General features: G+C 44.5%; 1 long non-coding RNA gene across 1 annotated transcript; it reads left to right on the top strand.

The window, feature by feature from the left end:
* Window positions 1-2,129: 2,129 nt before the first annotated feature.
* On the top strand, window positions 2,130-20,658 carry LOC141049560 (uncharacterized). The gene is made up of 3 exons (XR_012220390.1): window positions 2,130-2,371; window positions 6,447-6,661; window positions 19,191-20,658. It is a non-coding gene; the product is annotated as an uncharacterized lncRNA (long non-coding RNA).
* The last annotated feature ends 274 nt before the right edge of the window (window positions 20,659-20,932 follow it).

Raw genomic sequence — 20,932 nt, 5'->3', positions numbered from 1 at the left:
CCACAAAGCAGGAGAAGGCTATAAGAAGGTAGCAAAATGTTTTCAAGTTGCCCTTTCCTCAGCTCGAAATGTAGTTAAGAAATGGCAGTTAACAGGAACAGTGGAGGTCAAGGTAAGGTCTGGAAGACCTTATTTCAGTGAGAGCTGCTAAAGAGGAAAATTAGAATGACCGCTTCACTGCAAAAGATTTTCAGAAAAATTTAGCAGACTCTGGAGTTGTGGTACATTGTTCTTCTGATCAGACACCTGCACAAACATGGCCTTCATGGAAGCATCATCAGAAGAAAACCTCTCTTGCGTGCTGACCAGAAAATACAGCATCAGAGGTATTTATTTTTTGCAGCATGCAGAAGAACAACTAAATAAGCCTGACTCATTTAGTAAACAAGTCCTGTGGACCGGGTTAAAATAGAACTCTTTGGCCACAATGATCAAACGTAAGTGTGGAGAAAAAAGGGCACAAAATTTAAGAAAATGAAAATCTCGCCAACTGTTAAGCATGGGGGTGAATCACTCATTTCTTGGGGTTTTGTTGCAGCCAATGGCATGGGGAACATTTTGCAGGTAGAGGGAAGAATGGATTCAATGAAATTTCAACAAATTCTTAATGCAAACATAACACCATGTATAAAAAAGCTGAAGTTGAAAAAAGTATGGCGTCTACAAATGGATTATGATTCTAAACACGTCACAATCCACAATAGACTACCTCAAAATATGTAAGCTGAAGGTTTTATAATGGCCCTCACAGTCCCCTGATGTGAACATCATTGAAAATCTGTGGCTATACCTCAAAATAGCAGTGCAGGCAAGACGACCCAGGAATCTCACAGAACTGGAAGAATTTTCCAAGGAAGAATGGATGAAAATCCCTCAAAACAAGAATTGAAAGACTCTTGACTGGCTACAAAAAGCGTTTACACGGTGTGATACCTTCAAAAGGGGATGCTACTAGGTACTAACCATGCAGGGTGCTTAAACTTTTGCATTGGCCCATTTTCCATTTTGTGATATTTAAAATGTAAAAAATTAACAAATTTAACTTTAGCCCTTTTCAAAATCATTTTATCTTCAACTTGCTTAACTATTCACAATAACAGTAACTTTGTTCAGGGTTGCACAAACTTTTACATGTCACTGTATGTACAAGCATGATTGATTATTATGGAAATATGCTACACATATATGTATATATTCCACAATATTTGATTCCTAAGCCACTTTTTAAATAACTTGATAAAATATATTGAGCAATGATTGATCACATAATATTACATGTAAATAAAAAAAATTGCAGTTCAGATATTTCATTCCAATATGATCTTTAATCAGCAAGTAATCATCTTGTTATTTTAATTAAACATGTGTAACCATAAAGGGTCCAGGAACATGGGAATTATCTACTTCTAGGTTAAAGAACGTGCGTTCTATTTCTGCAGCATCCACTATGATACTTTTTATTCTATCGCATCAAACTCTTAGTTTTGCTCCCTCGTATAACGTTCCCATTGTCCTTAGGTTTCAGGAGTTGGGAAGGAAATAGAACAATGTATACTGAGGTATCGCTGCGAAGGTTTGTGTTAAGTTTCCGCAGAGTGTAATATTATTATTTATTATTGTTTAATGCATGGAGAAATATTCTGCTTTATGATCAGATCTGGGTTAAGTTAGCTGTTTGTTTTTGTTTTGAAAGAATACATTTTTCTTCTTCGTGTAAACTCGGGGCTCTAGTTATTTACTTTAAAATGGATTCATTTCTTATTCCAGAGGAGGGAGAGAGGCGCTTGACTTCAACAGCTGCTTCATGACCCAAAAACTGTCAGTCTTCCTTGGAATAAATTGTGGAATGTTCCATTGTGCAGTCACTGTGGGGGGGAGTAGGAGAGCGAGAGTTGGGTTCTTTTCTGCCGAACAATACCTGGCACTGTCATATACACCTCATGTCGCGGAATTATAAGACGCGTCTGCCATTACGGTCTGGGAGAGTGCCGTTGACGGCATGGCTTATATGTTGCGTTTTTGGCCTGCCCAGGTTCTCCCCTTGATGTACAGAAGCAAAGTGAAAGGGGCCTGTAGTAGAATCAATTCACATTGAGGGGAGCTTGAAACAGTCTCTTTCGCTGGTTGCCGACTTTGGAGAGCGTTGGGCAGTTTGCGTTTAATTGTGATTGTTGAATTATTATTTTTTGTTCTTGTGCTTGTGCCGCCGTCCTCTGTCCCTCTGACTAAAAGAAGGTGAAAGGGGCCAGCTCTTTCCACCTCATGTCTGCTTGGCATTTAGCGGAGGTAGAGGCGAGTGCCGAGCCGTAACAGCCGCCAGCCCGCATCCAGTACGCCGCACTTAGCAGCCATTGTCCATCTCCAGCCTCCGGTGAGCTTGGCATGTTGGATGTGTTCATCACCACTTTCTGCATATTTATTGACACCCTGTAATAAACCCTCAAAAAAAAACAAATTCCTCCATACAACACTACTCATAGGTAATACTCAAATAGCTGTTTATAAACTAATCTTTGCACCATGTTACGTTTCGAACAAAATTATCAATATTGTGAAACTTTTTTATTTGGTTGATGATGAATGAGTTGTTATTCAGAGCATCACATCAAGGAACAACATCTGCAAGGAGTTTGTATGTTCTTCCCTGTTTGCACTAGTTTCCTCCAGGTACTTCACTCAAAAACACTTACTGATAGGGAATGTAGATTGTGAGCCCCAATGAGGACAGTGTCTGTACAGCGCTGTTTAATATGTTTGTGCCATATCAGCCAGACATTATAAATAAGTAGCTGTTATATGAAATCTTGTGCAAAATATAAGAAAGGGACCTGTCTTAAATCTTATCGATGTGATGTGAAAAAAAGAGAAAGAAACAGTTTTATGTGTGTAGTTTATTCACTTATCTTCCAAGTGGGCTTTATCTCTTCTTCTGTTAACACTTTCCAAGCTTCCAGGTTCCCTACAGCATCTTCCTCCAGGTTGTCTCCTGACACTATTTTGTAGAAGGAGATACAGTGCCATCTAGAGGCCATAAGAACAAATTAAAGACTGAGCTGAGTCCATTTCAAGTAGCATATATGGTCCCACAATGATACACAAGGTTTTTCAATCCTATAATAAAATATAAGGAGAACATTTGCTACCAAAACTTCATCAGAATTCATCTACCATTCCTTTGACAAAATCCAGATAAGTCACCCAACAAGGGGAATAGTGGCAGGCAGCATAGGCGACGAATAAAAGCAAATAGTATCCAGTACTGTAGAATAGTTTGTGGATTGTAATTCTTCTTTGTGAAGGAATCTGCGGGATGTTCGTTAATACCAGTATAATAAAACCCACATACATACATAAGTAGTAACAATAAGTAAAATATTTTTTTCGTGGGCTGATTTGTATTAACAATTTATTAACTGCTGATAAAGTAATATTTACTAATCAATTGTAGAGGTATGACAATATTAAATTCTAAGGCTGGAAAAAATGCACAAAATGTGCCAAATACGTAAAAACTGCTTGTGTGATATAATAAATTTAGATAAATTAAGCTCCTCTCCCTTCCTTAAATTACTTGATCTCTGTCATCCTTTATACAGAACAGGTAATTCATGAATTTGAAGCAGCACTTTTTCTTTTTTTAGATACTTTTTTTTTAGAAACTGGCAATTTCAATGCACAACGTGCCTAAACACAAAATACATTTGGTGCAAAATAGAGCATTTGTCTTAATAAATGTCTACAAAGCTCAATGATTTGGCCACCTGGAAAGTAAGTTGCACAAATTATTCATGAATAATCCGGATAATGGAGGAATGTTCACATATTGAAAAAAATCTAAACTAAGACGAAAATATACAGTAGGTGGATATTACCCATTAACCTGATTTTACAACAGATGAACAAATACTATAGTGAGAAGAAGTCTCTAGAGAACTCAAAGTTTCTAGTACATGATTGAGCTTGATAAAGATGTGGTTTATGATATGAATATTAAGATAATAATTGGTGATGAGTGAGCACTGAGATGATCGGGTGCTTGTTACTCGAATCAAGCATATCATAATGCTCGGATGCTGGTTTCAAGGAACGAGCATAATGGAAGTCATTTTTCCAGCAGACCCTACCAAGAGGTCTGGGGGAGGTTGGAAAAACGCTGAAATGGATGGAAACACTGCTGAAATGGAATGGGAACAGCATGGGGAAGATGCATCTCCAATTCCCAGGTTGCTACTGGAAAGAATATTGTCGGAGTATTACACCACTTTTCCGGACTGACAATAAAACATACAAAACTGAAGATAAAATAGATTTTACAGGAAAAAGTGTTAGGAATCATTCTTTCCTACATAATGACTTTTATATAAGGCAAAATAAAAAAAAAATAGAAGAAAAAAAAATCGACATCTCTCACCATATTTCCCTGTCCTTTTTTTTTAGCAATAAATCATTTTAAAAAATGTTGTAGGCTCCCCCCTATTTTTAATAACCAGCTAAGGCAAGGCAGATAGCTGCTGGCTGATATTATCAGGTTGGAAAGGGCCTTGGTTATTGGCTCCTTTCCAACCTAAAAATATCAACCCTCAGCCATCCCAGAAATGGAACATTACATTAGATGCTGGAGCTCTGTCTCAGCTCTTTCCAATTGCCCTAGAGCAGTGGCAATCAGGGTAATGGAATTTTGGGTTGATGACAGCTGTATTTTGTCAAAAATCACAGCTGGAATCAACCCCTGGGGTTAACAATAGAGAGGTGTCTGTCAGACACCCCCTTTACTAACCTAGTAAGAAAAATTAAAAAAAAAAAACACACTGAAAAATCCTTTATTCACAAAAACACACCCAGACAAATACACTCATTATCCCATTTATTTAAAAACAAAATCCCATGCAAATATTAAGTAGTCAAAAAATCCCATGATTTCCCTTGCCGTGTAAAGAATATGGAACTCCATAACAATGCTCCATAGGCTTTTGCAGCCACCACTGCCATGCACGCTGCTCCATGAGACTGGACAGCTGTGAACTGATATAACCTCAGTGATATCAGTTATAGGTTATATCAGTTAATAACTGCCTTTGGACGCACAGGGCACCATGACTGGCAATCCACGTGACCTGGCGGAATTGCTGGAGTTTGTCGGACTGCCAAACTGTGCTCTGCATGACTCAGTATCTGTGAGGCCTGGTAATCTTAATGGAGCTTTTAAAGGAGACTTTAAGCTTACTGGAGTTACCAGCTGCTGGAACACCAGAAGACTGTGAAATCTGTTAACCTTAGTTCACAGCCTCCAGGTGTCCCAACAGCTGTGAACTCCAGTAACCTTAAAGTCTCGCTTAAAAGCTCCCTTAAGGTTTCCAGGCCTCACAGCTGGCGGGAGACTCTGGTAAACTTAAAGTTACTGAAGTTCACAGTCACTGGGTCTTCCAGCATCTGTGATGCCCAAAACCTTAAGGGAGACTTTAAGTTTACTGGAGTTCCCAGCTGTTAGAACACCTGGAGGCTGTGAAATTTGGTAAGCCTGCAACAGCATATGAAGCTTTGTTCTGTGAAGGAGGCATCATATACTGTGGATGTCAGAACGGTAATCGTGATGTCATGGACTACGTCAGACCTGCGTGGAACCTTTGCTACCTAATAAATGGATAAATGAGGGGAATTGTGAGGAAGTGTGTAGCGCCGATGCCCGTACCTCTGCAGGGCTCCCATCAGGGTCCCGCTCTCAGTCTGCTCCCTGCTGCCCAACCTCGGTCCCCGGCTCTCCTCCTGCTGCAGCTTCCTGGCATGCAGCCAGCAGGTCTCCAGGTATGACTCTGAGGGTGTGCACGCACTCCCAGTCTCTTAAAGAGACAGTGTGCATTTTTCAAAAATGCTCTGAACCAATGATAGAAAAGTGAGTACTTTTTCTGGCTCCTCTGCCATAGAGGAGGTGCCGGAGCACCAAGTGTTTCCTGTTGCTAGCTTCTGATTCCATGTGCTGCCATGCCCGCATTTAGTTTGTGTACCACCAGTGTCAGGCCAGTATCCTACTAACACTGTTTGTCTTCTCAGACTGTTACCCAGGATGATACCAGTGCTGCCTGTGCTGGTTCTGTCTCGCTCAGTTGCTCGTCACTCCATCACCCAGGATTACATCTGTACTGCCTGTGCCAGTTCTGTCTTGCTCAGCCACTTGCCGTGGGTCAAGTCAACTGCTACCTGCTATCTTGGCCAGTCCACCTGTTCTTCAGGGTCAGCTATCACGTGTCCGGGGTCTAACTGGAGGTAGCACCTGTGTCCCTCCGACATTCCAATCTGACCCTGCTCGATGGGTCTTACTACAGGTGTCTGGGGCTCACATAGTCACACCCCCTTCGGAGCCCCCCGGACCATGGTCAAGTGATTCTACTAAAATAGCAATAAACGAATGTACACTGCATCATATGTGCCTCCGCTTCCATTTGTTACAGATTGTTCTGGCCATGGAACCCGCTGGATCCCAAGCGCCTCCAGCCACAGAGTTATGCCAAGAAGTTACCCATCTGAGAGACCAGCAGGAGAAGATCACAACCTATCTGTGCAACCTCTAAATGCATGGATTCGGTGATATCTTCAGCTTCTTCTGTCTCTGCCCAGGTTGCGAGTACTCCTACTGCAGGATTCCAGATTCCCTGTTGTACGGCAGGTAAAGAACTTCGTCTAGTTGCTCCTATTTGGTATGAGGGTGGAGCGCCCGACCAGGGCCGGTGGGGTACTCAGTACCGAGCCCGTTGATCTCAATGGGAGTTGTTACAGAAGCTGTGACCCGGTCCGTGGCCCTGGGGCTCCATGGCAAAAGGGGTGAATAGAGTTTATGAATAGTTTGTGACACCACCTGTGGTGTTCGGCAAGTGAGGTGTTAGGCCGACGCTGCATGCAGATCCTCTGGGACTGGTGGTGTGTTGCAGCCAAGATAGTGAAGCTCCCCACAGGTGGAGCTGTAGTCCCAGGGCAGTGTAGATGTAGGGGTAGCTGAGAGGCGCAGGCAGTGTAGAAGCTGGCACCCAGATGCAGCGGCACCAGGGGTGTTGGCGCAGGAATGAATGGAGGACACCAAGGCTTGTAGTTCCAAAGTATTACTCACTGTCTGTAGTACACACAGGTGCCTGCCTCCGTGCTGTGTCCTCCGGGTCAGGGGCACAGTCGACCTCCAGGCAAGATAGGGCGCTCCCATCCCACACTCCACCAACATGTGCCTTTCTGAATGTCTCCTCTATAGTGCCTTTAAGTGTGAAGATCTCCTAGTACTGAGTTACACTGGAGTTCCTCCTGACAGATGTTCCCAAGAACTCTACTTGTACGGCAGACAGCTGTAGCCTGCTTCGGGGACGCCTTACTCCTGAGTCCCGGCTCACTATCAATGTTGCTGTTGTGCCCCCAAGTCTTAGATGGGAGTAGTGCATTTACAGCCCACTACTCCACCGGTGTCTGCTGCAGAACCATTAGTGTCCATACAACCTCGGGGACCGAGCCCCGGCCTTGTGCTTAGAACTTCTAGGCAGGGTTCTTCCTCTAACCCACATCCTCTGTACCCTTTTACTCCTACGTTCCTTACTATGCTTTCCTTCTTATGGAAGTTCAGGTTTCAGTTCAATGTCTTTCTCCTTCTTTCCTTTCAAGTGCCAGCTGGCTCAGATCACTGAGGCAGCTGCAGCACTCCTTCCTCCATCCCTCTTCCAGGGATCTCCTTTCCTCACTCCTCTCTGAGTGACTCTCTGACTGACTGACTTCGAACTCCCTGAAATTCTAAACCTTCCCACTCTTTTATGTATTCTAAACTCCACCCACTTCCCAGAACATTTAGTGTTCCAAGCAGGGAGCCACCAAAGGTGCTCTGCTACACTCCAAGCAGGGAGCCGCAATGTGGCTTTGCTAAACTACTGTGTTGTGTGGGATGCGAGTGTTGGAGCGTGGTCAGGAGTTCCCACCTTACCTGGATGGAGGGGCACCACACCTCAGGAGGAGGTGCAGTACCTCTGTGGCAACTGAACCCTCAGGGGTGCCACACTCCCCCCGTTAAACACAGCACGTCCGCGGGCTGCAAGGCAAACAAAGTTGACAATACGGGAACATACAGTTGTGGCCAAAAGTATTGACACCCCTGCAATTCTGTCAGATAATACTCAGTTTCTTCCTGAAAATGATTGCAAACACAAATTCTTTGGTATTATTATCTTCATTTAATTTGTCTTAAATGAAAAAACACAAAAAGAATTGTCCTAAAGCCAAATTGGATATAATTCCACACCAAACATAAAAAAGAGGGTGGACAAAAGTATTGGCACTGTTCGAAAAATCATGTGATGTTTCTCTAATTTGTGTAATTAACAGCACCTGTAACTTACCTGTGGCACCTAACAAGTGTTGGCAATAACTAAATCACACTTGCAGCCAGTTGACATGGATTAAAGTTGACTCAACTTCTGTCCTGTGTCCTTGTGTGTACCACATTGAGCATGGAGAAAAGAAAGAAGACCAAAGAACTGTCTGAGGACTTGAGAAACCAAATTGTGAGGAAGCATGAGCAATCTCAAGGCTACAAGTCCATCTCCAAAGACCTGAATGTTCCTGTGTCTACCGTGCGCAGTGTCATCAAGAAGTTTAAATCCCATGGCACTGTGGCTAACCTCCCTAGATGTGGACGGAAAAGAAAAATTGACAAGAGATTTCAATGCAAGATTGTGCGGATGTTGGATAAAGAACCTCGACTAACATCCAATAAGTTCAAGCTGCCCTGCAGTCCAAGGGTACAACAGTGTCAACCCGTACTATCTGTCGGCGTCTGAATGAAAAGGGACTGTATGGTAGAAGACCCAGGATGACCCCACTTCTTACCCCGAGACATAAAAAAGCCAGGCTGGAGTTTGCCAAAACTTACCTGAAAAAGCCTAAAATGTTTTGGAAGAATGTTCTCTGGTCAGATGAGACAAAAGTAGAGCTTTTTGGGCAAAGGCATCAACATAGAGTTTACAGGAGAAAAAAAGAGGCATTCAAAGAAAAGAACACGGTCCCTACAGTCAAACATGGCGGAGGTTCCCTGATGTTTTGGGGTTGCTTTGCTGCCTCTGGCACTGGACTGCTTGACCGTGTGCATGGCATTATGAAGTCTGAAGACTACCAACAAACTTTGCAGCATAATGTAGGGCCCAGTGTGAGAAAGCTGGGTCTCCCTCAGAGGTCATGGGTCTTCCAGCAGGACAATGACCCAAAACACACTTCAAAAAGCACTAGAAAATGGTTTGAGAGAAAGCACTGGAGACTTCTAAGGTGGCCAGCAATGAGTCCAGACCTGAATCCCATAGAACACCTGTGGACAGATCTAAAAATGGCAGTTTGGAGAAGGCACCCTTCAAATATCAGGGACCTGGAGCAGTTTGCCAAAGAAGAATGGTCTAAAATTCCAGCAGAGCATTGTAAGAAACGCATTGATGGTTACCGGAAGCGGTTGGTCGCAGTTATTTTGGCTAAAGGTTGTGCAACCAAGTATTAGGCTGAGGGTGCCAATACTTTTGTCTGGCCCATTTTTGGAGTTTTGTGTGAAATGATCAATGTTTTGCTTTTTGCTTCATTCTCTTTTGTGTTTTTTCATTTAAGACAAAATAAATGAAGATAATAATACCAAAGAATTTGTGCTTGCAATCATTTTCAGGAAGAAACTGAGTATTATCTGACAGAATTGCAGGGGTGTCAATACTTTTGGCCACAACTGTACAAAATTTTGTAATACTGAATAAACATGTCTTATACTAAACTTCCTAATATAGGAGGCACAGTTTCTTAAACGTTGCAAACAGTCTTAACTAGCTATCTAAATTTTAAACTATGCTACCTAATTTAAAGTGCTATATAAGCAAACTCAATATCAATTCACATTTGCTAGCAACACTTTTTCTTTCCGCTATCTTTCACATTTTCCTCTTTCTACTGTCTCTTCTAGACGTAGGATGACAACCGTGGATACCTGGTTCGTCACCTGTACTTTCAATTCTATATTCACATCCTCAACATCTTTATTCAAAGTTCTGTAAACATTCACTATGTCTTTTTCTCAAGATAAAATCTGTCAATAATACTTTCACTATATCAATTTTCTCATTTCTATTCAAAGAATAGCATTAAGCATTATCAATAAGTGCAATTGTAGACACTGGTCTCGCCATCGTGTCTGGAAATGTCCCTATAACGAGGTAGGTCTTTCACGAAGAGAGGGTCCTATGTAAAACCAAGAAAGAGCACCTATAGAGGTGCAAACTATTTACAAATTACAGTTCTGGACCATTCAGCATTCATGATCTCCACAGTTCAGGTGTGAAGGCTGCCAACAAAACAGGGCAACACTGGAAAACCAAAACTAAAACATAATAGAAAAACAAAGCACAACTGTGCAAATACCCTCCTAGGTAACGACAGTTATTTAAAGAAGCATCTTGACTAGTTGTGGTCCCCTCCTGGGGTTTCTGGACTGGAACTGCTACCAGGGGTGAAACTCTGAGTGTCTTCATCTTGTTGCTAGTTGCTTGCCAAAGGGCATTGGAGCTGTGGTAAAGGGAACCCATGATGCATATCGATACCCATCAACTGTTCCTCATTGGTGGGTGGCTCTGTTGCTCTTCTTCTCCAGGCTGTCGGCCATTTTTAGTATTCATTTCACAGTCTATCAAGTTGGGTCTTCTGCACATTCTCAAAAGTTTTAAGTTCAACAAATCTTAGGCACACAGAACCCGATGGCATTGGGTCTCGTCATCCTGTTCGTGACGCCAAAATGGAGCGCCCGACCAGGGCCGGCAGGGTAATCAGTACCGGGCCCGTTGATCTCAATGGGAGTTGTCACGGAAGCTGTGACCCAGTCCGTGGCCCTGGGGCTCCATGACAAAAGGGGGTGAATAGAATTTATGAATAGTTTGTGACGCCACCTGTGGTGTTTGGCAAGTGAGGTGTTAGGCCGACGCTGCATGCAGATCCTCTGGATCTGGTGGTGTGTTGCAGCCAAGATAGTGAAGCTCCCCACAGGTGGAGCTGTAGTCCCAGGGCAGTGTAGATGTAGGGGTAGCTGAGAGGCGCAGGCAGTGTAGAAGCTGGCACCCAGATGCAGCGGCACCAGGGGTGTTGGCGCAGGAATGAATGGAGGACACCAAGGCTTGTAGTTCCAAAGCATTACTCACAGTCTGTAGTACACACAGGTGCCTGCCTCCGTGCTGTGTCCTCCGGGTCAGGGGCACAGTCAACCTCCAGGCAAGATAGGACACTCCCTTCCAACACTCCGCCAACATGTGCCTTTCTGAATGTCTCCTCTATAGTGCCTTTAAGTGTGAAGATCTCCTAGTACTGAGTTACACTGGAGTTCCCCCTGACAGATGTTCTCAAGAACTCTACTTGTACGGCAGACAGCTGTAGCCTGCTTCGGGGACTCCTTACTCCTGAGTACCGGCTCACTATCAATGTTGCTGTTGTTCCCCCAAGTCTTAGATGGGAGTAGTGCATTTACAGCCCACTACTCCACCTGTTATGAATGAGTCACTGAGGAGGAAAAAACAAAAAGCAAGCTAAGCCCAGAAAACCGGAGAGGTTGGTAACTAGCGGACTGCAGACCCCTGATCCTATCCACAACAACTAGCAGTAGCCATGGAGCGTGCCTACGGTGGTCCTAGACGCCTCGTCACGGCCGGAGAACTAAATAAGCCTAAAGAAAGAAAGGGAAAATCTAAACTGCCCCAGAGCAGACCCCAAAGCAATAGACAGCCCCCAACATGTATTGTTGGTGAAAAAAGATGAAAACACAGACACAGATAGAAAGATAGGCTGAGCAAATGATGGAGCCCTCACTAACTAGAAAGGACAGGAAAGCAAAGCTGCTGCCTGCAATCACGCAAAAAACCCTGCCAAAAAAAAGTCCAACACGTCTGATAGAAAAAGTGTTGTGAGTTCATTTTCCCCTTCACCATTGAGGTCTGATGAACTCCCTCTTCTGGTGAAGGAAAGTAGTGAGGCTGATTACCAAACACCTGAGCTGGATGATGATGACTGGGTGATGGGAATTGCTGACTGGATATAAGGCAGCCGACGCCCTTCTGCCTTGCTGGTGATTTCCCTGAGGGATTCTAGGAGACCAGTCTGATTCCTGCTCCTCAAAAGCTACGTTTTCTGCTCTGCTTTTTGCATTTGGGTTTTGGTTTTGTTTTGCCTTGTTTTTCTGGATTTCTGCCATTCCCTGCTGGGGTGAGCTGAATTCCTTTTTGCTCTGTCTTCAGAAAATACCTGAGTACTGATATAGTCTTTTTGAAGCCTAGCGTCTTCAGGGCTTTTTTCCCTATCAGTCTGTTGGCTCTTGTTTTGATAGGGTTTTGGCGGATTGCAGACAGCAGCTTTTCTATCCTGTCCTATTTAGTTAGCTTGGGCCCCATCATTTGCTCAGCCTATCTTTCTATCTGTGTGAGTGTTTTTTCATCTTGCTTCACCGTCATTATATGTTGGGGGCTGCCTATTGCTTTGGGGTCTGCTCTGGGGCAGTTTAGATTTCCCTTTCTGTATTTAGGCTATTTAGTTCTCCGGCTGTGTTCGAGGGGTCTAGGGCACCGTAGGAACCCCTGACGGCTACTGCTAGTTGTTGTTGATAGGTTCAGGGGTCTGCAATCCGATAGCTGCCAACTTCTCTGGTTTTCTGGACTTAGCTAGTATTTCTGTTTTTGCCTCCTACAGTGACTCATTCATAACAAAAAAGGCCCTGAAGTCGCTAGACTTCAAATCACTATATCAGCACTCAGGTATATTCTGAAGACAGAGCAAAAGAGATCAACTGATCAGAGACAAAATGGGGATTCAGCCCATTCCCAGCCAGGGCTGGCTGAACACAAAAAGTAAGTCAACCAGACAAAACTCATATGAACAATAGCAAAGAAAACTTAGCTTTAGGAAGGCAGGAACCAAACTGGAAACCAGAAGCCACAGTCAGGAAAAATCACCAGCAAGAAACTAGGGAGTCGGCTGCCTTAAATCCAATCAGAAACTCCTGATGTCCAATCGCAGTCCTCTTCCTCAGGTGGCCGGTCTCTGCTAGATCAGCTTCATTACCTCCCTTCACCAACAGAGGGAGTCCAGATAGAGAACTCACTACTCCTCTGTCAGTACAGCCAGCTCCATAACCCTCACCAGAATCCAGAGGCAAACCCGAAAATGAGGTCACAACATCCAACGGTGTCTCCTGCAGAACCATGAGTGTCCATACAACCTCGGGGACCGGGACCCGGCCTTGCGCTTAGAACTTCTAGGCAGGGTTCTTCTTCTAACCCACGTCCTCTGTTCCCTTTTACTCCTACGTTCTGTACTATTCTTTCCTTCTTATGGAAGATCAGGTTTCAGTTCAATGTCTTTCTCCTTCTTTCCCTCTTCCAGGGATCTCCTTTCCTCACTCCTCTCTGAGTGACTCTCCAACTGACTGACTTCGAACTCCCTGAAATTCTAAACCTTCCCACTCTTTTATGTATTCTAAACTCCACCCACCTCCCAGCACATTTAGTGTTCCAAGCAGGGTGCCACCAAAGGTGCTCTGCTACACTCCAAGCAGGGAGCCACAATGTGGCTTTGCTGAACTACTGTGTTGTGTGGGGTGCGAGTGTTGGAGCGTGGTCAGGAGTTCCCACCTTACCTGGTGGGGCACCACACCTCAGGAGGAGGTGCAGTACCTCTGTGGCAACTGAACCCTCAGGGGTGCCACAAAGGCGATCCTGTTCAGTGTCAAGGGTTCAATAATCAGTGCACACTGCACTTTAAACTCCTGTGGCATATGTTTGCAGGATGTTTTGCAGGACCTTCGATGAGCTTGGTCGGTCCTCTTTGACAGCCTCCTCTCTTCTCCGTCTACGTCAGGAGGGACTCACGGTGGCCCAGTATGCAGTTCGTTTCTGGACCACTTCCTCAGAGTTATCCTGGAATAACAAGGCCTTGGTGGCTACCTTCTGGGAGGGATTTCCCGGGAGAATAAAAGATGAGTTGGTGGGTTGGGATACTCCTGCGACTCTGGATGACCTGATATCCCTAGTGACCCAGATCGATCTTTGGTTTTAAGAACGTTTCAGAGAATCCAAGCGGGAGAGGAGACCTTATCATCTGGTTCCTAGTCCCCAGAGACAGATTACTTCTTCAGCTTCCGCCTCTCTCCCAGAACCTATGCAGGTGAATCAAGTGAGCTTGGCTAATCAACGTCAGGAGGTACGCCACTTAGAGGGGAAGTGTTTCTATTGCGGTAGCTCTGAGCATCGGATCCGCTTCTGCTCGGTGATGCCGGGAAACTCCAGAGCCTAGAGTCGATAGGAGAGGCTTCCCTGGATAAGGATCATCCCTCTCCTCTGCTGACAATGGTGTCCTTATCCTTCGGCATGGTCACATTTTCAGAGCTTTGTTACCTGGATTCTGGAGCTGCGGGGAACCTCATCCAGCAAGCAGTAGTGGACCGTTACCAGATTCCAGTTCAGCATTTTCCAAATCCATTCCGGGTGACGTCCATGGATGGTAAACCCTTGTCTGAGCTAGTTCGGTTCCAGACTGAGCCAATGGAACTTCGGGTAGGTCTGACGCATTCTGAAAGAATCTGGTTTTATGTTTCTGCCTGGTTTGTCACACTCCTTTCTCTTAGAATTACCTTGGCTCCAAGCACATGAGCCCGTCTTAAACTGGAGGACTGGAGAAATTCTTCATTGGAGAGATTCCTGTTCCGAGCAATGCATCGCTCCCCTCCGTCCTGTTTGTCCTCTAGTGGAGCCAACTGCCCTGCCAGGTTTACCATTCTTGTACTGGGCCTTCTCAGATGTCTTCGGGAAAAAGGAAGTGGGGAGGCTACCTCCACACAGGTCGTATGACTGTCCTATTGATCTGCTTCCGGGAACATCTCCCCCTCAGGGGCGAATCTATCCCCTTTCTCATGCTGAGACCCAGGCCATGTCGGAGAATATCCAGGAGAACTTAGCGAGAGGATTTATCCAGAAATCATATTCTCCAGCAGATGCAGGATTCTTTTTCATCAAGAAGAAGGATGGGTCTCTACGGCCCTGTATTAACTACAGAGGGTTGAAAAAGATTACGGTAAAAAATAGATACCCGTTACAGCTTATTTCTGAGTTGTTTGATCATCTTCGGGTAGCCAAGATCTTCACCAAGTTAGATCTCAGAGGAGCTTACAACCTGATCCGTATACTTTAGGGACACCAATGGAAAACAGCCTTCGACACTTGAGATGGACACTATGAATACCTGATCATGCCATTCGGCCTCAGTAATGCACCCACGGTCTTCCAAGAGTTCGTAAAAAACATTTTTAGAGATCTACTCTATTCATGTGTTGGTGTCTACTTGGATGACATCTTGATTTACTCCGCAGATTTGGCCACTCATCGGAGGCATGTTCGCCAGGTCTTGCAAAGGCTCAGCGAGAACAGACTATACGCCGAGTTTGAGAAGTGCGTCTTCGAGCAAATGCTCTCTGCCTTTTCTCATTTATATTGTCTCATCCACAGGTGTAAAGATGGATCTGGAGAAGTTAACAGCTATCCTCAAATGGCCTCGCCTGTATGGGCTGTTAAGAGCTATCCTCAAATGGCCTCGCCTGTACGGGCTTAAAGCGATACAACGGTTCCTGGGGTTCGCCAACTATTACCGTCAATTCATTCCATATTTCTCAAGTCGAGCGGCACCCATCTCGGCTCTAACTTGGAAAGGCGTTAACCCCAAGAATTGTACTCCGGAGGCGGAGGAGGCCTTTACTTCACTGAAGAAAGCCTTGTCTTCTTCTCCCGTTCTCCATCGACCAGATACTGATAAACAATTTTTTCTTGAGTTAGATGCTTCCTCCATAGGCACTGGAGCGGTGCTATCCCAAAAGTCTTCTGACAGTCATATGGTCCCTTGTGGTTTTTTTTATCAAAGATTTTTTCCACTTAAGAAAGGAATTATCCCGTTGGAGATCGGGAAATGCTGGCAATCAAGTTGGTTCTGCATGAATGGCGACACCTCCTCAAAGGAGCAGTCCATCAGGTTGTCATTTTCACTGATCATAAAAACCTTGCCTACCTCCAGTCTGCACAGAGGTTGAATCCCCACCAGGCCTTGTTCTTTGCTAGATTTAACTTTGTTCTTCAATGCACTTTCTAGAGCCTTCCTGCCTCCTGACCTTGAAGAGAAACCTCAACACATCATTGAGCCATCCAGGTTAGGCCAGGGTCATAATGCGTTATGTCAGTCTGTTAGACGGACTGCATTATAACATGGTGTATTGCAGTCCATTAACGCTGCCATAGACCCCCATTGTTGGGCACATCGCGATGCATGCCGTAAAGCGGCACCCGTTCGCGATGTACCATCATTCAGTGACAGAGCCTTGGATGCGGGCTGCAGCATCTGAGGCTCCGTCACCACTAGCGCTGCTGAATCATCAGCGCTAGCGGGTATAGCATAGCACGATCACATTATGCTATACCGTTTAACCAGCCCGTCAACGCTATGCGTTGAACGGGCTGGTTAAGCTTAATGTGAACCTGGCCTTAGTGTCAGCACTGTCAATCTTTCTTGGATTACTCCTGGAAAATCTCTTGTGTCCACCTCGAACAGGAATCGTGTTCTTCGGTGGGGCCACTCGTCCAAGTTGGGCGGTCATACCAGACAAAAGAAAACTTTGCAACTTATTTCCTGTTATTACTGGTGGCCTACCATGGGGAAAGATATCCTGGAATATGTCGCAGCCTGCCTTTCGTGTGCCCGTAACAAGACTACAAAGCGTCTTCCGTCCGGGCGTCTCTAGCCACTCCCGGTCCCTTCCGTTCCCTGGCAGCACATTGCTGTGGACTTTATTAAGGATCTTTCTGTTTCTTCTGGCTGTTCTGTTATTTGGGTTGTGGTGGATTGCTTTCCGAAAATGGCTTACTTCGTTCCTCTGTCTTGTCTTCTGTCTGCTCTTGAGCTTGCCAACTACTTCATACAACATATATCATGTAAGTGAATACTCTGGAAGATCTCCCTTCCAGATTGTCTTTGGACTGCAACCCAGAATCTCTCTTCCCATCTCTAGGCCTTCGGGCATTCCAGCAGCTGACACCTTTGCGGAGGAGTTTTCTGAAGTATGGAGAGATACCAGGTCCGCTTTTGGAAAAAACCTCACAAAGGATGAAGAAACTTGCGGACAAAAAACGCCTGGATGCTCCAACTTTTCGGCCCAGGGATAAAGTGTGGCTCTCCTCCAAGTACATCCGTTTGAAAATGCCCTCTTTCAAATAGGGTCCCCATTTCATTGGTCCCTTTGAAATCTTGAAACGGATCAAGCAGTCTTGTATAAATTGAAATTGCCTGCCTCATTACGCGTGCCTAATTCTTTTCATGTTTCCCTACTCAAACCAGTAGTCTTGAGCTCCTACTTTACGGACCCGGGTACCACTCCTGATCCCGTCAGCGAGGAGGATTTCTTTGAGGTAGAGAATATTTTGGCCACAAAGAGGGTAAGGGGAAAAACCTTTTTCTTAGTGGACTGGAAGGGCTTCGGTCCTGAGGAAAGGTCTTGGGAGCCCAAAGAGAATATCCAGGCTCCTCTCCTACTGGAGAGATTTCTCGTGGGCTTGAAAAAGAGGGGATGTAAAGGGGGGAGTACTGTAGCGCCGGTGCCTGTACCTCCGCGTCGTGCCTGCGTTTAGTCTATGTACCTCCAGTGTTCGGCCAGTATCCTGCTAACACTGTTTGTCTTCTCAGACTGTCTGCTGCTTGTTACTCCGTTACCCAGGATGATACCAGTGCTGCCTGTGTTGGTTCTGTCTCACTCAGTCACTCATCACTCCATTTGTACTGTCTGTGCCAGTTCCACATCTGTGCCAGATGTTATCCCCTGAGGAAGAAGTGGTGTTCACTTCGAAGCGCGTTGGGAATATATAATCTTTAATCTTGATTGGAATCGTGTATTTTGTCGAGCAGCGCACAGAAAGTCCATAAATTAATTCCGTAAGAGTTGTAAGGGAATAAGGCATGCTTCATAGTGCCTAGTTCAGGCCGTAGGTCCCCGTACATAATAGGAATGTCCGTTGAAGAAAGTTGTTGACGTTCTCACACTGCCAGAACAGTGCGTACTTCTTGTGCCCTCCACCCCCCTGGATTTGAACTCTTGCTAACATTATCTTTATCGATATCTCTAAGTGAACTAACCAGGAAGTGCCCCCCCTTTTATATGACCTTTCCCACTCCAATGCTGGGATGATCCCAAACATTTAACAGTGCACGAACCTGTAAACCACTTCCTATTACTAATATGCACACTACTGCATATTACCTTTTCTAATCTAATTTCTAAGCCATATGCTATACATTATGTCCTAAACTTAACTCTATGCTTTCCTTATTCACTATACATTAAAAGTATTGTACATCAATACGATTCTATGCACTTTTATATTTTGTACTGCTACAAAAATACAATAATACCAAATATTTAAATGCACATCTTATAAACGATGTTTTCAGAGGAAGAGGTTTATGATAGTTCCTGTAATACCCTTACATCACCTGCCTATCTCTTGGCGCCAAGTGTTGGGTGGAGGAAACAGTGAACATCCATTTCATCCTCTGATTTCAGAGGTCAGTGTGCAGAGCATCAGGTCCCTGGGTCATAGATAGACCCGATGATGAGATTCAGCCGGCCAATCAGAGTAATGCCAGAAGCCAAAATGGCTACTGCATTACTGTGTATGGCAGACAATCCCCACATGTTGATTGGCTGTCTAACAGAAGTCAAACATATGGGACAGGGACTTGAGAATTGCGTTCGAGCACCCCCAGTACTCAGCCAAGTAATGAGAGTGCCCAAGCACCCTAATGCTTGATCAAGTAACGTGCAGAGCCGAGCACTAATGATAATAATAATCCCTCAAAAAGTGTGAACCTTGAAAGTTTATAGAAAAATAAATAAAAACAGAATATTCATGCAATGTCATGGGAAATTAAAACAAAAATCTGTTTCCTTTAGCAAATGTAAGATTGATAGCAATTTATTAACATAATCATGCAAGTTTTCATATTGCATTCCATAGTTATTAATGAGGTTTATGTTTTTATTAACCAAATGAAAGTAAATACGTGATCTGAACTATAGCTAAAGTTTGATAATCATTTTTCTAAAAGAAATATTTGTATTTTTCTATTTCATTGCACAGGCCATTTTTGCACAAATGAGAGAAGTGAATGAAGCCTTATAAACTGGAACCTCTGAATTATCTACATATAAACAGTGACAAAGTTAATTTTGATCAATATTTTAATCAATAGTAAAGGACGCAAAAGTGTATACAAACAAGACAGCACACCATCACAGCTGATTCTTTCTGTGAGGTAAAACAATGCTTAAAACAGGCAGAGAAATGCTTTACCTCACAGAAACCGACAGCTGAGATCTGTGATCCCATGCTGTCCTGTCTGTATACTCTTGTTCCCCTGCCCAGGAGCTTTTTTATGATCAGACCATGTTCCTGTACAGTCAGACACAGCCATTACACAGTACACAGCAGGGGCACATTTAGAAGATTATCTCAGCACAGAAAAAAGTTTTAACACATTCAACATTCAATTGTGGAAATTATTACTATTCCAAGACAGCGTCGGACTGGAGCACCTTGGGCCCACCAGAGAAAATCATTCTTGGGGCCCACTATGTAGCTACATAGAAACAAATACAAGACCACCAATTGTGTGGTAAAACATGCTAATATCAGGGTATAATATAAGGTAGTACACATCTTAATTATGTAGCATGGGTTGGGGAGAATCACAGAATCATGGAGGGATAGCCACTTCATAGAATATAATGTAGCCTCTCTCATAGAATATAATGTAGCCTCCCTCATAAAATATAATGCAGCCCCCCCATAGGGAAAAATGCAGCACCCCACAAAATATAATGCAACCCCCTCATAAGGTATAACGCAGTCCCCACCATAGAATATAATGTAGCACCCTCATAGGGTATAATGCAGCCCCCCTCATATAGCATAATGCAGCACCATGACAGAATATAATGCAGCCCCCCATAGAGTATACTGTAGCTCCCTCATAGGGCATAATGCTGCCTCCCTCACATAGTATGATGTAGCCTCCCCAGAATATAATGTAGTCCCCTGAGAGAATAATGCAGCCCCATCACAGAATATAATGCAGCCCCCATATAGTATACTGTAGCCCCCTCATATATTATGATGTAGCCCCCCAGAATATAATGTAGTCCCCTGAAAATAATGCAGTCCCCCACAGAATATAATGTAGCCCCCTCATAAAGTATCATGCAGCCCTTCTCCACCCCATCATTGTCCTCACACCACCACCATCATTGTCCATTTCATCACCTCCATCATTGCCTCCCCTACCACCATCATTTCCCATTTCATCACCTCCATCATTGCCTCCCCCCACTACCATCATTGCCCATCACCTCCATCATTGCCACCTCCCACCGCCATCATTGCCCATCACCTCCATTATTGCCTTCCCCACCAACATCATTGTCCATGACCTCCATCATTTCTCCCCCCACTATTATCAATGTCCTTCCCCACCACCCCTCTCTCTCATACACAGATACACACAGCACCACATCACTCTCTCACAGTTACACACAAAGCACCGCACCACATACACACATGCAGGCACACAGACACAGAGCACAGCTCACCTCCCCGCAGCCGCATCACATCCCGTCATCCTGCTTTCTGCCCGACAACTTTATGTTTGAGACGTCATCCAGCTGGGCTATCTCAGACATGAAACACCGGGCAGAAAACAGGATGCCGGGATGTGCAGCGGCTGCGGGGAGGTAAGTTGTGCTGTATGTCTGTGTGCCTGCGTGTGTGTATGTGGTGCGGTGCTTTGTGTGAGTGTGTGGTGCGGTGGTGGGGCTTTTCATGTG

This window comes from Dendrobates tinctorius, unplaced genomic scaffold (assembly GCF_039654945.1).
Source record: "Dendrobates tinctorius isolate UK_male_01 unplaced genomic scaffold, ASM3965494v1 ptg000011l, whole genome shotgun sequence".
NCBI classification, from domain to species: domain Eukaryota; kingdom Metazoa; phylum Chordata; class Amphibia; order Anura; family Dendrobatidae; genus Dendrobates; species Dendrobates tinctorius.
Note: the sequence above shows the minus strand (reverse complement) of the source record. Positions and strands in the feature narration are given on the sequence as shown.